The sequence below is a fragment of the Erpetoichthys calabaricus genome, chromosome 5, assembly GCF_900747795.2.
Source record: "Erpetoichthys calabaricus chromosome 5, fErpCal1.3, whole genome shotgun sequence".
NCBI lineage: Eukaryota > Metazoa > Chordata > Cladistia > Polypteriformes > Polypteridae > Erpetoichthys > Erpetoichthys calabaricus.
The window spans coordinates 218,739,466-218,755,999 of NC_041398.2; the positions used below are offsets into that span (position 1 = coordinate 218,739,466).

The following is a 16,534-nucleotide window of genomic DNA, read 5'->3' on the forward strand; positions in this document are numbered from 1 at the left end:
AATACCTAAAGCAGACAGCTGTATATTTTAAGTAGCTCCTAATGGGTACAAGCACCACAGTGCTGAAAAAAATGCTGAAAATAAATGTCTAAAAATGTCAAAACAATGTGTAAAAACACAGTCAAAAACAAGCAGCAAATTGGTTTACTGCAAAAATTTAGTTAACTGATCCTGGCTTTACGGGTTATATAGAGGAAAATTTTATAAAAAGAAATAAAAAGCTGATAGTTTGGAGTAAAGAAAAAAGTTATACAGTGATCCCTCGCTATATCGCGCTTCGCCTTTCGCGGCTTCACTCTATCACGGATTTTATATGTAAGCATATTTAAATATATATCGCGGATTTTTTGCTGGTTCGCGGATTTCTGCGGACAATAGGTCTTTTAATTTCTGGTACATGCTTCCTCAGTTGGTTTGCCCAGTTGATTTCATACAAGGGACGCTATTGGCAGATGGCTAAGAAGCTACCCAACTTACTTTTCTTTCTCTCTCTCTTGCGCTGACTATCTGTGATCCTGACGTAGGGGGTGTGAGCAGGGAGGCTGTTCGCACACCTAGACTATACGGACGCTTGTCTAAAAATGCTGAAAGATTATCTTCACGTTGCTACCTTCTGTGTGCAGCTTTTAAGTATGCTGCACGGTGCTTCGCATACTTAAAAGCTCAAAGGGCACGTATTGATTTTTGACTTTGTTTCTCTCTCTCTCTCCCTGCTCCTGACGGAGGGGGTGTGAGCTGCTGCCTTCAACAGCTTTGTACCGGCGGTGCTTCGCATACTTAAGAGCCAAACAGCCCTATTGATTTGTTTGCTTTACTCTCTGTTTCCTTTGAAGAGGAAGATATGTTTGCATTCTTTTAATTGTGAGACAGAACTGTCATCTCTGTCTTGTCATGGAGCACAGTTTAAACTTTTGAAAAAGAGACAAATGTTTGTTTGCAGTGTTTGAATAACGTTCCTGTCTCTCTACAACCTCCTGTGTTTCTGCGCAAATCTGTGACCCAAGCATGACAATATAAAAATAACCATATAAACATATGGTTTCTACTTCGCAGATTTTCTTATTTCGCGGGTGGCTCTGGAACGCAACCCCCGCGATGGAGGAGGGATTACTGAATTAAACAATTGAAAATAGGATGTAGACATCAGAAAAGAGGAAGGAGAGAATAGTAGTCACTAGTGTTTTTTCAAGGAAAGACTCTAAAAATGTCAGACACTGTTCTTTTGAATGTGTTGAGAAAGCACTTGAAATGGTAATGAGCATCAGGAAGTAATAAAGAAGAAAATGTATCTGTACTCTAATGCTGGTACAATGACTATGACAAAACATTAATGGGATTTAAGAGCTAAATTGTTTTAAACAGAGATTTAGTTTAGAATTTGTGTAACTTAAAAGATGATGTGGAAATTTGTGTTAGCAAATCTAATATGAAATACATTCATATTCTAAGTAAAATGAATCTAACTAGAGCAGGGGTGTCATCCAGATTTATTAAGGGCCAAAAATAATACTTTATATACCCAACATAGGCCAGCCTGAATAGACGGACAAACAACTACCACCTTTTTACATTACAAACAACAAATACAAGCACCTCTCTGCTCATCACATTTGTATAATCAGTCACTTGTCTCATGAAATTGTCATCTCTCTTTATTTGCCTTTCTTTTTTGGGCATTGAAGTGGGTTAGGAAAGCTACTAGCAGCCACAGAATTGAAATCAACATTGAAAGAAAAAATGATGTCAGTACATAAGGTCAAGTAAAAGTGTCAGTCAGGGCACACGCGAAATTTTATAGTTAAATCAAAGAACAACCATTTACACTTATGTTTTTATTGTATAATATTAACATTAAGAGCAGCTCACTAATTAAAATGGTAAATCTATGCGGCACTCAGGGTCGATCCCGCGGCCTATTGATTTCAAGTCAGCAGTTCTTATCTCTGCACCACAGAAGCTGTCGTATTGCACTTACACCTTTTGTGAAAGTGTTTATTTGATATTTGGCCTTCACACATTATACAGTTTATGTCGACATTTTGTCATTTATTACTAAAACATGAAAAATTTTTCTGTTTTAACAATGTGTTTAAATAGATTGTTGTAGACACGGAATACACATGAAATGCATGTATTCCAAATAATGATATATTTTTTAACCTCTAAAGCATTTCACTCAAAGATAATCAAGGCTTGAGTTGGGAGAACTTTGTGCCCTTTCTGTGGCAGTGGGGGGAATGGTATAGCAGGCTGCTTGCTGCTTATGTTGGTCGACACATTTATAAGACAAAAGACGCTGATGGAGAGGTGCGAAGGGATTTAAGGTGGGCCGGATTTACAAGTTTTTTCTTAGGCTTTGGTAATTATAGTGTTAACTTGCATCATGAGAATCATGAGAACATGAGAAGTCAAATGGTAAAACTTTAGAATGCGTGCTTATGGACATTGCATGTTGGAATGACTTGTCCCTGTCTCATCAGGCTAATGCCATACATAGCGAAGGAGTAAGAAGACATGCTTAATTGACAGCAGAAAGCAAAACATTACATGCAGCATTCCACATTCATTGGTATCCTTTAGATATAGTCACTTCTGTATGGCATACTGGAAGAAGAGGCCATAGTCACAATAATGGGCAGCAAAATGTCCAGATGAGTGTAGTTCTTGACTGGACTTGGCACAGACATATATTAATAAACAGGGAAACCAAACCTGTTTCGATTTTGCATGTGAATGCTTATGTAGCAAAAATGCAGGAAGATAGCTTAGGGCTGAGGAGGCTTTGACTCTTATTTTTTTAAATTCACCCCAAGGGTGTCTGTTTCATGCATTGAGCACAAAATAAAAAAAGTGCTTTTCTCTAAAGAAGCACAACAGTCAAGCGGATTACATGTTTTGCTGTCAAAAACGGCGCCAATGAAAATGGTGAAGGACAACAAAACAAAACTTCATGATGTTATATAATTTTTTTGCTGCATTCTTATTCAATGATTACAGGCTCTGCCCAGAATGTCAATACTTTAAGGTGGCAGCATGGGCATTTTGTTTTCCTCCCTCTGAATAGGTACAAAAAAATAAGTACATATGTAAGAAATTGCTTCAGGTCACACCCTTTAGTAAATGACCCGCCCTTTCCAGGAACAGTCACAGTTTTTACTATTTCATACCAAATGCATAGTTGCAGGTTTTCCACACTCTTCTAGTGTTAGAATGTGCGGACAGAAAAACAAGGTGTTGGACTGTTACCAGGGTAATGAGTTATTTCTCTCATTGTAGCCGTCTAAAGGACAAAATACAGGTTTTTTTTTTTTTATTAGGGATTAATTGCTATGTGAGGTTTCTAAATTACTGTCATTTTTATCGTGCTTATGTCAAATCAAATGTAAAAAGTGAACCAATTATAGTCGTTTTTTATTAATGCATATAATTTTATTTATAGTATTTGACAAATTGCATTTCTTTCATAGGGTTGGTCTTCTTGTTTATTAAGGTACTTAATTTTAACTTTCTTTTTTTTAATCAGGTATCAAATTGTACAAAGCTTGACTGTTGACCTGTTGCTTCTCTCTTTCCATTTGCAAAGTGGAGGATTCTGCTGGCTGCATAATAAAGTAAGTGATAGACCATTCCTAAAATATTCAGACTGTATTTAATGCCTACATTCTTTAACAGTAATGTTTTAGTTTTTACTTTATATTGTACTTTTGTTAATGAGAATTAAAACACATGCTTGATTATAAATAATAAACTAGATGACACAGTTCTTAGCCCTGCTGTTCCACTTCTCTGTGGATTTAGATTAATTCTAAGCATAATAATTGTGCTTGTTGAATTTTTTTCTTTGTTTCCTTCCATGTTCCTATCGAAAACATGCTGGTTGAGATTCATTGGCTATATTTAACTGCTTCTGTATGGCTAAATATTGAGTATACAGTGTGTATTTATGCCCAGTGATGTACTAGTATCCCATCAATGGTGAGTTCTTACATTGCACCCAGGGTTACTAGACAGACTTTGCCTACCTATGGCCCTGTAACAAAGAAAACAAGAGCAAGAAATGGATGGAATGGAATGGGGCAGCACATTGGCACAGCATGCAGAAAACATATGATGGCCAATGATAGACTGGCATTGCATGCAGGGTTGTTTTGTACTTGCACCCAGTGCCATCAAATTTGCTCTGGCTTCTTGTGGCCTTGAAAGAGATACTCCAGCTTCAGAATATAGATAAATCAATTAATGAATGGAACAGCACAGCAAACAGTTTGTATTTTATGACACTTAAACTCATTAAATTCCAAGTTAAAGGAACCTCTTTGAAGGGTTTACATGTTTTTCCCCCCACAGTCCAAAGGTTTGATGCATTACCTGACTTATAAAAGCATGTTGGCCCTGTGGTAGACTGGTACTGTACCTTATCCTACACTGCTTTCTGCTTTGCAGCCATTCTTAATGGATAGGCTGTGTCATCCTCGGAAAAAGCTTGCTCAGAAAATGGACAGAAGGTCAAATGGATAGGATGGAATAGCCACATGAACAACACATACATCATGTTTACATTCTTGGCTGTAGTTCCTATTTTATGGTTGATTGCATCTTCTCCACATCTTCTGGAAGGTTTCTTTCCATTGTTCAAAGTCATGCTGTGAGGTTGACTGGTAATACTACAACAACATTTACAGTGTCTGCACAGGATGTAGCTCAAAGTGCATCACAAAATGTTAAATAAATAGATGCAAGAAAAGCAGGACAAATTAGGTAAGAATAATAATGAATAAATAAAAAAATTAAACAATACGGACTTACATAAGATAGAAATATATTTAGTAGATTATGTATAGTATTTTTTAAATCTGTAAAGATGAGTTTGATGATAAGGTGAGATGACCGGGGAAGACAGAATAAATTAAAAAAAAAAACCCACTCCAAATAAGATGGAGAAAAAGCAAAATCTTCAGAGATTTTAAGGCCAAAAGACCACCCAGCCCATACTGGGCATTCTACTTAACAAAAATGAACTTACTTTGTTCCTTATTATTTTAGTACAGTAGTTCTAATGGTAACTAACCCAAGAATATATTAAAACAACACCGCAGTAAGAATGTAAGACATAAGAATGTTAACATTAAAGAGAAGGTCCATCCAGTGAAATCCGTGCCCAATTATGCAGACATACACAGTCTCATCTTCACCTTCATCAGTACACAGCATGGATAGGGAGCAGCGGCACAAAGTGCTACTGCAGAGAACCAGAAAAACAAAATTAAGCTAATATGAAATTAAACAAAATATTGAACTGCTAATTTTAGTCTGTTAAAGCATGCTTATATGGTAGTCTAGTAAATTTAAAAAAGGATGATTCTTACAAGTTGAAGCAGGAGGGGCAGAGAACAATTTGTTTGTAATCAGTGTGAATTTATAAGGCATTTGGTCAGAGTAGTTTTCAGAATACCAAACCTGAGAATCCAAACAATGGCTTTTAAATGCCGATATGCTAAAGAAAGGCCTCCCAATTTATTTTATACTACAAACCCCTGTTGGCACGTGTGCTAGCACATGCTTGCAGCATAAAACCTTAAGTGATTTTTTTCACTTCATTTGGGGCACGTCTGTCTAACTTTGGTAATAACACTGCTATGTAACAACACGTCAGAAGGAAAAATTATTTTTTTATGACAAATTTTTAATTGCAAATTCTGAGTATTTTTCAACTATGTCTCAACCTATTTTCATAAAGTTGTTCCCACTTCCCACAGGTTAAGGTGCATCAGTATTTCTAAAATGCCACAGTTCCATTAATGGAGGATTAATGATTTATGAAGGTTCAGTAACATGTCATAGAGAGAATGTCTGGGATTTTTTTATATTTATTTTTGTGCAAGAGTAGTTTTTCTGAGAAATTTGAAAGATGTCTGTTTATGTATCCATTCACTGGCTGAATCCAGCTATCCAGTTCAGGTCTGCAAAAACCCAGAGCCAATCCTGGCATCACTTGGCATAAAGAAGGAACCAATCATTGCCTTTTAAATTAGATTAGTTAGTAAATGTACAGTTCATTTTTTGTTTTTCATTAATTATCAATAATGAGCATTCAGTTTGGAAAAAAACTTCCTTTTATTCAAGGGGAAAAGTATTGAGAGTTTGGTGTAATTCAACCTAGTTTTAAAAGCTAGGTGGTAGGGGTACAGTGGTTAGCGTTGTCTCCTTACAGTCCAGACATGAATCCTGGCTTAATGACTGTGTGGAGGGTGCAGGTTCTTTGTATCTTCATTTTTCTTGATTCCTCCAACAACGAAAAGGTGTGTTATCTTAATTTGGTCACTCTAAATTAGTCTTATATGAGTGTGTACATGGTTGCAATCTGTGATGAACTGGCATTCTATCCAGGGTGGATTCTCCTGCTTGGTGCTGTAAGAACAGGCTTTGGCTCCTGTTATATTTTAATAGAACAAATGAACTTATACAATGGATAACAGAAAATACCCTTTCTGCCAGAGAAGCAAATGTCTTCTATATCTATTACTAGGGAGACACCCTAGATACTTTGTCTTAGAGACGTATTGTGCCAATTCAGTACTATGTATTAATGGTGAAGGTGACCTTGATTGAATTTAAAGCTCGCAGAAAGTGCTTTTTCTTTCTAAAAGTGATAAGAGCTCTTTTTACACTGACACCTGACAACGGGGTGAATGCTGCTCATTTGTAAAAAGAAGCCATCTTTTAACTCGTCTACATCAATCACCTTATTGCTAAAGCACAGGAGACGTAACCATATGTCCCAAGAGCTTTTATATGAGACAGTGTAGGCCCAGAAAATACCTCAGTTAGCAGTTCACTGTGCAGTCCCTTGTTTTTGATCAACCTCAGTTGCTTTAACTGGCCATTTTCCTTTAAACACATCAACTGTACCGCTGTGTGCAGATTCTGCCTTCTCCTTTGTAAAGTTTCAACGTTGTTCCATCCATTCATTCAAACTTGCAGTACTCATCTTCTTGCCCACATGTTCTCTCTGTTTAGTTAAAGGCATATTTTACTCAGTTTGAACCTAATGCTCCAAGGAATGTGTGCCTCTGACATTTTGCGTGTGCTTGAATTATCACTAAAAAATTTTCCCCACTCTTTTCCATGTTCCTGATAAGTCTAAAGCTCTTCCTCAGACCTAGTTAAAAATTTCTTAGTTTGGCAAATACTGGGTATTTGATCTAATTCTGAAATTTCTAGAGCAGATGTTCATTTTCAAGCAATTTTTCCCTACATCTCCTCTAGAAATTTGCTTTGCAGTTCTTAGCCCACATAGAAGTAATCAGGAGAGTGAAAGCACAGTCAAAAATGTTTTTTGAAGCATTAAGCATTCTAAGAAGAAAGGAACGATTAAGCTAACATCTATTGTATAATAAAGTGCTGCTGTCTATATGTGTGTGTGTATGTGTCTATCCTATCTGTGCCAGCAATCTGATTTAGCTTTGGTCTGATTTGTAAGTTTTGCTTTGGTTGGCCAATTAAGCATGATCAAGACAGGAAGCAGTGGGCAAGCAAGGTTTAAATTCACAAGGATATGGAGAAAATATGTAGGAGGAATGCTGAGAGTAACCTTCAAGCCCTGGAAACTTTCACAAGGACATTTTTACAGAAGGTATATGGGCCTTGTCTAGCACTAGTGGCAGTAAAAAAGTGGACAGAAGGTGAGCAATGTGCATCAAAATGACAAAGTATGAGAAGCAGGCTTTATTGGGAACACAATTGAGAGAGGAAGTGCCAGCTGAGACAGGTTGAGACACATAAGGAAACAGAAGAAAAGTGTAGGACAAACTCTGAGGGTACATGTAAGGCAAGAGATTTCAGATATCAAATATTTTTTAAATTCATTCTGTTACATGTCTCTTTTATAAGTTTATGCAGGATGACCAGTGTTAATAACAATCCTTCTGTGATTAATTTTATAGTTTTGTAGTCTATTAGGGTCTGAAGACAGCTCTAAAATAAGGTCTGTGTAGCCTGACCAGCAGAATGGTTATCCAGCAGTGCTTCTTAACCTTTGTAGCTTTCTGACCCACTTTAACCTTTTTAAGTTCACTGACAACCCACTTACAGCAATCAAGGTTGACGTGAAACAACCATGAGTGGAAGATTGGGGCTTCCCTTTGGTGAAACGATTGCAAATAAGGACGGGGAAAAAATATTGCACAACACTGTCAAGCACTTCGGTGAACGATGGAGTGGGGGTTGTTTCAGTGCATCTCAGTAGCTGAAATGGCATTTTGTTTTTCCTTGTGTGCTTGCTACCCAGTAATAGCTACATCTGCAACAATCTTACATGTATGTTGTGACTTCTCAAGTGATTTCCTGAAAGGACATGGGGCCTCATGTATAACGGCGTGCGTAGAATTCACACTATAAAATGGCTTATGGACAAAAGCGGAAATGTGCTTACGCACAAAAAAATCCAGATGCATAAATCTGTGCGAACGCCAACTTCCACGTTCTTCCACTACATAAATCCTGGTCAGCGTGAAAAGTAATGCACATCCACATGCCTGCTATCCCGCCCCAACTCCTCCCAGAATTACGCCTCTTTGAATATGCAAATCAATATAAATAGCCCTTAAGCGCAGCCTTCTGTGAAAAGACAATGGCAAAGCACAGGGAAAAATAGAACAATTTCAGCGAATACCAAGTGGAGGCAAGGAAAAAGTACTATTTGTTGGTTTAAACAGTGGTATAAACAACAAAAGGAAGTTGATCGAGTGACATAGAGTGTCAGAGAAACTTGAAAGCTCAACTTCACAAAGTCGCACAGTGCTCGAAATAAACAAGTTGTCAGATGTCAAAGTTGCTGTGAAAAGGTGAGTCGTAGCCCACCGTCTGAGTATCATATGAAAGCTTATTAGGGTACAGAGAAAAAAAAAATAGGCACACAGTGGGAAAAAAAGCACGAAATGTCAACTTTAATCTCAAAATTTCCACTTTAATCACGTAGTTTATTTTGTCATTAAAGTAGAACATCATAAACTTCATCTTAAAATCATTTAATTTACTAGTTTCTCAAATCCCATTGTAACTAAAGTAGATTGTTACATGCTTTGTTTTGTATTTGATCTTCTATGTGCTCTGTGTGCACTACCTGCTTCTTAAACAGGCTTTCTCTTCCTCTAACAGGACACGGAATCCATTACATTCATAATGTTACAGCTCTCTGAATAATTAAAATACCGAGATGTATACGTGATATCATTTTCATGATGATAGGAGTTAAAACATGTTATTAAACATTGGAACACGGTGGCACAGTGATAGTGACGAACAGGCGCCTCATCCACAGATTGTTCCTGCCTCCCGCAAGATGCTTGCTGTGCCATGCGTAACCTTCAATGAAATAATTTATTGTAGCAGTACTGTCTCTTTCAAACGTACTAACCCCCAATTCCTGTCCTTCCTTTTCTTTCTCCAAGTAACCAATCGCCACACAAACAGCTCTGTAATAGACGATAAGCCATCTGTAAGCTTAGAACACCCATTCTTCAAAACTTTTAAGGAACATTGAAATATCTTCTTAGTACATGTTTAATTATTCTATCCATCTGTCTTTCCGCAGTGTCGTGCCACTCCCAGCAAGAATACAGAGCGAGGCAGGAACAATCCGTGAATGTAGCGCCAGCTCCTTGCTAGCGCTGCAGCACTGTGTCCTCACATGTTTAATTAATAACAATATAGATTATTTAAATGAAGTTAAAGTTTTATCTGTACAATATAATAAACATATTTTGCTGCATTTCATCTTAAAAGTGATATCATCATCATATGTAAATATGGGCTTTATAAAGTGGCGCAGGTTGTGCAATATTATAACTGTATCCCAAGTTTACAGTGAGGTAATTGTACTTGTAAGTACAAACTGTTCTACAAGGAGCACTTGATGGACTGATTAAGTGCGTTTATAGTTCTTGGGATGAAACTGTTTCTGAACCGTGAGGTCTGTACAGGAAAGGCTTTGAAGTGTTTGTCAGATGAGAGCAGTTCAAATAGCGAATGGCTGAGGCAGCATGTGCTTGATTCTGTATACCAATAATTCTCTTACCGATCAGCTGCTCCGAGTGGTGCAGTGAGAGTAACAACGCTAAAGCAGCTATGGTATTTGGAATAGTTTGGCCATTACATGGACCATTATATTGTTACAGGTTAATTACAATCAGATGCCTTAAACTAATAAACAATATGCGGTTAATTTCAGTGTATTTATAAAGCTGCGTCAGGGATGTGGATCTGAAAAAGAAAGTGAAACTACACTGGAACAGTAGCACTGCTTTGACACTGGGTGCCGCCAGTTTGCAAAACTGAGTGGAGAACTTGTGTACGCCAGGGTTTGAGCTACCATGAAAATGTGCGTGGCTTTACGGCAAGTTTAGGTTTTATACATCAAGATTTGAGCATGGAAATGGGCTTACGCAACATTTCTGTGAGTATGCACCGTTTATACATGAGGCCCCTGGAGTGAGGAAATGGGAATTACAACAGCTTCTGGACTTGCTTTTTAGGGAACAATAGCAAAATAGTTAACCTGGGATTTGTTCCTGCTGGCCTTCAAATGGAGTAGGCAATCCAAAAAAATTCACAGGTTCCGATCCCTTTAGACTGAACAAATAATTTGCTGTATATTAGTGGTAATTATAATAGGCCTCCATCCCTAGTATTTTATTTGCCTACCTGTTAATCCAGGTAAGAAAATAAAAGACCTCATCAGTCTAAGTGAGCAGGAATGAAATGACACTGTTATGAAGGATGCAAGGAAAAGAAATGGAAATCCTTGTTACAAAAGATGTGCCACCTTAGTAAAGAATGGACTTGTCAGAGGAAGATAGTGGGGTACCGGTTTTATTTTGATCATTACTTCAACCCTCTGTAATTCATTCCTTTTGGTGTATAAGGCACTAGCAGTGCTGCATTAATTTAGTCTTGTCAAAAGAAGTATGGAATGATTGAGAACATTTTAAGATAAGGCAGTAAGCCTGGAGGCATAAAAAGCTTTCACCAAAGAATTTATTCTAAAGTTTTATTAGCCTTTTCTAAATTAATATTTAATTATTTGCTGCTTAAAATCATACACATCTTTCCCGATAAAAAAATTATATGAAATATATATATAGGAATTTAAGTCTAATTTTGAATGATACCATGTAGCTCTGGCCTCGCCAGGTCATATGTTTTGGGACTGTCATTTTTGATGAGAATATTTGCCTTACTCTCAGATAGTGTTGTGTTTACAGTCACTTCTAATCCTTTTTGCAGCAGTGTTTGGATTAACACCGGATGAGATTAGACCATCTTCTAATAAAGTTGCTGTGATTTCCTATACTATGTTGTTAATATTTTGAGTAACTTTGCTCAACTGGAACAATTCTAATGCACCCCTCATAACTCAAATGAAAACAATGCCATTATCTTAAACTGGAAAAAATCTATTTTTCTTTGCGTGCAGAGCTGCTTTAAAATCTGGCCAAGACTTCATTAATTTTTTTTTAAATAAGACTGCTGGGCTCCTGCCAATGTTGCTGTTTGGCTCCTTTTGGTCTAGTTGAGAGAGAGAGTATAACATAATGAGATTCTCGTTATTAACTAGCTGTGGGCATTAGGTCAGGGTGGGGTTTTAAGTGTTAAGATTAATGAATCTTAACCTTGATTGATTATATTTTTGAATTGACTGATTTTTTCTAAATTTTATATATCATTATGCCTTAGCTGGTTGAACCATAGCTATTTTATTTTAATGCATTTATTTAGAAATAAATAAAATGTAATTATTAAAAAGTACATCCGTTTAAAAAAAAAAAAAAGGTTGATTCTCGGAACTTCTTTGCTAGATCCTACCCAATGTTATGGAGAAAGGAATTGTTGTGTATAAATTATAACCCATTTTATATGCATGTCATAGTTAAATTTAACTAATGACATTGTGTAAATAATTGATCACAATAAGCTTTAGTTACTTAAAATTTTAATCTTCACTTCTCGTTTTTGCGTCATTTATTTGGTCAGTTAAGTTCCAAAGTAACCAAAAAATTGCTCTTCTTTGTGCCTTCTGTTTTTGTAGAACTATTAAATATTTTATGTGTTTCCTGAAGTGAGAAGTTAAACTATTTCAAAAGCCAAAGTATGCCTACAAGATAAGATAACTTCATGTTCCAGTTTGTGTCTTTAAAGAAATGCACAAGCTCACAGTTTTGGTTCGATAGGAATAAAATTATTTCTGCTCACAGATCATCACAAAGTCTTTTTAAAAACCTGACCTTGTGAACACTTCAAATAATAATAATAAAGAAAATAAATCAAATTTGATTTGTTTGTGTTGGTAAATAAATAACCATAGTAATATTAATATGTTCAGTTTAGTTAATACACACAACTAGATGCATGATGACAAATACAACATTGCCTGCGTCAAATAAAAAAAAGAGAAATTTAGTAACCATCATGGAAGATGGTGGGATCTCAGTTTTCTGGTTTGGATGAGCACAGATTAGTGCAGCAAGAGATGCAATCAGTGTTGTGTCAAATTCTGCCTATTCATTGATAGCTGCTCATTTTTCCTTTAGCTACATTTGAAACGAGCCATTTGGACTGATGGCTTACAAAGCACCTATAAGGTTTCACTTGTCAAGACTATAAACCGCAAGAGTCAAACACCAGTCTGTTATATCCACCATCTACAGCTCTGTGACTTTTTTTTTAACAATTAGTTTGATGTCTTATTTTCTTCAAGCTGTTCTGTTACATGATTTTGGATAGTTCATTAATATGTGTTGCAGAACAAAGAGTAAACAATTATTTTACTGTATTTCTAAATCTGTAGTATTTGTTAGATGACAAGTTGCTTGGTGTACTTTCAAGCTGTTCTCAGTCAACACTACTTTTCATGGAATAATGCTATGAAATTCATATTCTCATGCAATTTTTTTCTGACAAATACAGCTGCTTTCTTATGTATTCAGTGGCCATTTAATATGATTTGTGTGTTATTATTGAAGAGAGGTAGCAAAAGAAAAACAAATCAACTCCCCAATTTAGTTGATGCCGATCAAGGCCAACCCTCTTTTCCAATTAGGCCGATTGAGCCATAGCTTACACAGATCTAAAGTGGATAGTCATTGAGTGATCATCATTGATGCTGATTTGCATGAGCAGGATTGAAAGAGCACTCATCTGAGTGTAAAACATCTCTTTTCTGATTTTGCTAATTTCACAGTAGTCCTATTCTACATCTGATCACAACAGGGAAAATGGTCCTTGATGGGGTTTGCTGACCACTCCCATCTACAGAAACAATACCTCAAAATATTATAACTTAGTTAATTTCTTGTCCTATATACATAAACTAAAGTAACATCAGAAGTAGTTTACCTCTTTTACCATTACTAACTTTTAATACTTCATAACACCATGTAGAATGAGATCCTTATAAGTAGGTCCTTCTTTACTGTCTGCTAATACAAATCCAGAGAATATTAAATACTAGACACAAAACAGTATAGTATCATCAATGAAATGAAGCATGCTTACTTTAAAAATTGCCTTGTTAACCTAGCACAATTCATTCATTCATCATCTTAAACACCCTAATCCAATATTTGGTTGCTGGTAGTCAGACCTCATATTTTGTTAAAGTCAAACTACTAACTGAAGCAAATTGCTAAAGTTCAGTTTGTGACCTTGACTGCAATTTGAAACTACCACCAACTCTTTAGATATTAAGCTGAAGCTATACTATGGGTAAATTAATAGTTCATTTTAGGAAGGTTTAATGGTTACAAAAAAATAATGTCCAATCCTTGCAAATTAGGCATAAATGAGTAAATTAAGAAGAAAATACAGTACATGAACATATAAAGGTTAAACTTCTAATAGACAGCTTCCCTTGGATTGGAAAAAAACAGTCTTTTAAAGTTTGATATAGGTACAATGATGCACACTAAATAATGCTAAAAGTAATTCATATATGCAAAGTAAGTAAAAATTAATGATTTGCTCTTCCTCCACAAAGTACATTTTTTTTTCCTTTGAGTAAAAAATTGCATTCAGTTCAAGCCTTAATATTAGTCATTTGCATGTTAGTGCGTGATGTTTAGATGCTGTAAGTGAATGGCTGCTCTCTCTCATACACGACTGAGTTTACTGCAGGAGCGTATAAAGAAATGCCATTGTTCTTCAGGCGAAGCCCTTGTGGCTTGATTGACAGCTAAACCTTTGTTAACCCTCATCTTTTACAGGATATCAGAGGACACATGTTCTCACTTTCCGCTACCCACTTTTTAAATGACACTATGAATATTTATTATGAAATTCTTTGACACAATCTGTGGATAGAGCTCACGGTGAAAGAATTTTTTCATCAATGCCGATTCAAGATTAAGTATTTCTGTTATAAATTCGAAGGTATTTTATTATGCTAAATAGAGGTCATATAGAAGATCAATGACTGCTCCACTTATGGATGTGAATGGAATAAAATGGGGAACAAAGTAACAAAAATGTCTTTGAGCAAAATATTAAACTAATTCTTTAAAACATTTTTTCGCTTTCAATGAAACATTTCTTTTTATTTTATTTATTTTTTTATTTTGAAGTGCTTCTCTGAGTACCCTTCGTCCATTGCCAGGACGTAATTCAGAGATAGCATTACATGACAGAATTCATTCTTAATTAGTACAGCTGAAGATGGAAACAAGGCTATAGAAATAACTGTTCAAAGATCTGGGAAAAAAATCAATTTTTTTTCCTTAATTTTTGCAATGGATCAACCTTGGATGACACAGTAAAACTCAGTAAAGGTTTGAATAAAATTTTGGATGGTGATTGATATTGTTGCATAAGTTTACTTTGCAGAATTTGAATTTACAAAACCGGAACACTTGAAATTACAAAAAAATACTGTTTATGTATAATGAGTTAGAGACAGTATAATTGTTAGGAAATGAATAAAGAACTGCATAATTGTTAGGAAATGAATTTATTGCAATACATTTGCAATTGATTGCTACAGTGGGTAGAAAGAAGTCAAATGTTTCATTTCACACATGGGAATAACACTGAGAATAACACTAAGCTGGTCTCAAACCTGAGTCTTCTCTACCACTATGTAGATGTTTAAGCAGTTGAGTCTAATTTCATTGTGTTAAAAATGATAAAGTCAGGCATGATAAATTGGAAAACCCAACAAACTAAGTGATTCCAAAACTGCTCATAAACAGTAAATGGCCATGAAACACATAGTCCACAACACCATATCTCTACTGTATGTTAAACATGTTATATTGTTGTGCTTTTTAGTGCAGTTCTTCTTTTATGATTTCAGTGGCTTACTTTAAAGCTGATTGGCAGAAACTCCTGTATGAAAAACTTTAAAGAATCTCAGAGAACAACCAAAACTCCACAAGAAACAGATCCACCAAAGCATCAAACACTGGAGGCTACTTTCATTTTCTGTTTCTATTATATGCAAACGCATATCTTGTTTTGTGTTTGGTAGCTTGTTTTCTGTCCTTAATACAGAACTTTGATTCATTCATTCATGTATATTTATTCACACACATAAATCTTGCAATAAAATTGTGATAAATTACTGAGCTGCTGGCTCACAGATTCAGAATCATGAGTTCTTATACTGACTTATTCGTAGTCTGTGTGTAGTTTGCACATTTTTCTTCAGGTACTCTGGTTCTTCCTGTAATTTTGCATAACCCACTCATGCATGCACACCTATACCCTCTCACATGGGTCGGATTTTAGAATTGCCTGTTATTCTAACACGTTCATCTTTGGGATGTGGATGGAGTACAAAGAAAAATCCCCTTAGTGAACCTCAACTAAGTCTAATTTTTAAACTAACAAGCAAGGCAACAGCAAACACTTATGTGGTTACCAACAAAGTGTACTTCATACCTTATTTCATTCTTAAAAAGACATGCTGTATACTTAGAATAAGCACATCTTCTTGAAAGTCAAATGTGAGATCTGCATTTATATGCTTCACTAAATATGGGGAGGTAAGAGTGTGAATTTTCGAAAGTGCTTCATTAATTGACATGGCATGCACGTCTTTAAGCTGGATCGAAAACACAGGATCAATGAAAAATAAGAATTATTTTTGAAAATAAGGATAATGAAAACAGAACCTGACCACAGCTACACTTTAGCAGATAATAGCATTGTGCTCTGGCTAGTGACAAGACATGGGGTAGTATGTTATTAGGCACAGAATGAAGCAACTTTTAGGAAGAGGCTAGATTCAGGACACTGGTAGGTGGCCATATCATTGGGAAGTCTTAAAAGGAATGATCGATAAAACCAGAAATGCAAAATCCATGACTGAATAAGGCATAAAGAGCTGCGAATCTTAAAGGAAAACTCCAACCAAAAATAATCATTCTTTTATCTGTCAATGGTCCTGTGTCATTTGTAGTAATGACTGAGAAAAAATTTTAATCTCATGATTTAATAGAGTACAGAGTTAACAACATTCCCGATGAGGTAGGCTTAAATAAAA

At 35.9% G+C, this 16,534-nt stretch overlaps 1 protein-coding gene across 2 annotated transcripts in view; it reads left to right on the top strand.

The window, feature by feature from the left end:
* The window catches only part of LOC114652254 (cingulin-like protein 1), a 245,084-nt gene that overhangs the window by 96,614 nt on the left and 131,936 nt on the right, over window positions 1-16,534 (top strand). The window contains exons 1-2 of one of the 2 annotated variants that reach the window (XM_051928013.1): window positions 3,160-3,250; window positions 3,524-3,611. The gene's annotated coding sequence lies outside the window, so the exon portion shown is untranslated. Of the gene's footprint in view, window positions 1-3,159; window positions 3,251-3,523; window positions 3,612-16,534 lie in introns of those variants that run through there. The other variant, XM_028802551.2, reaches the window with a different exon arrangement.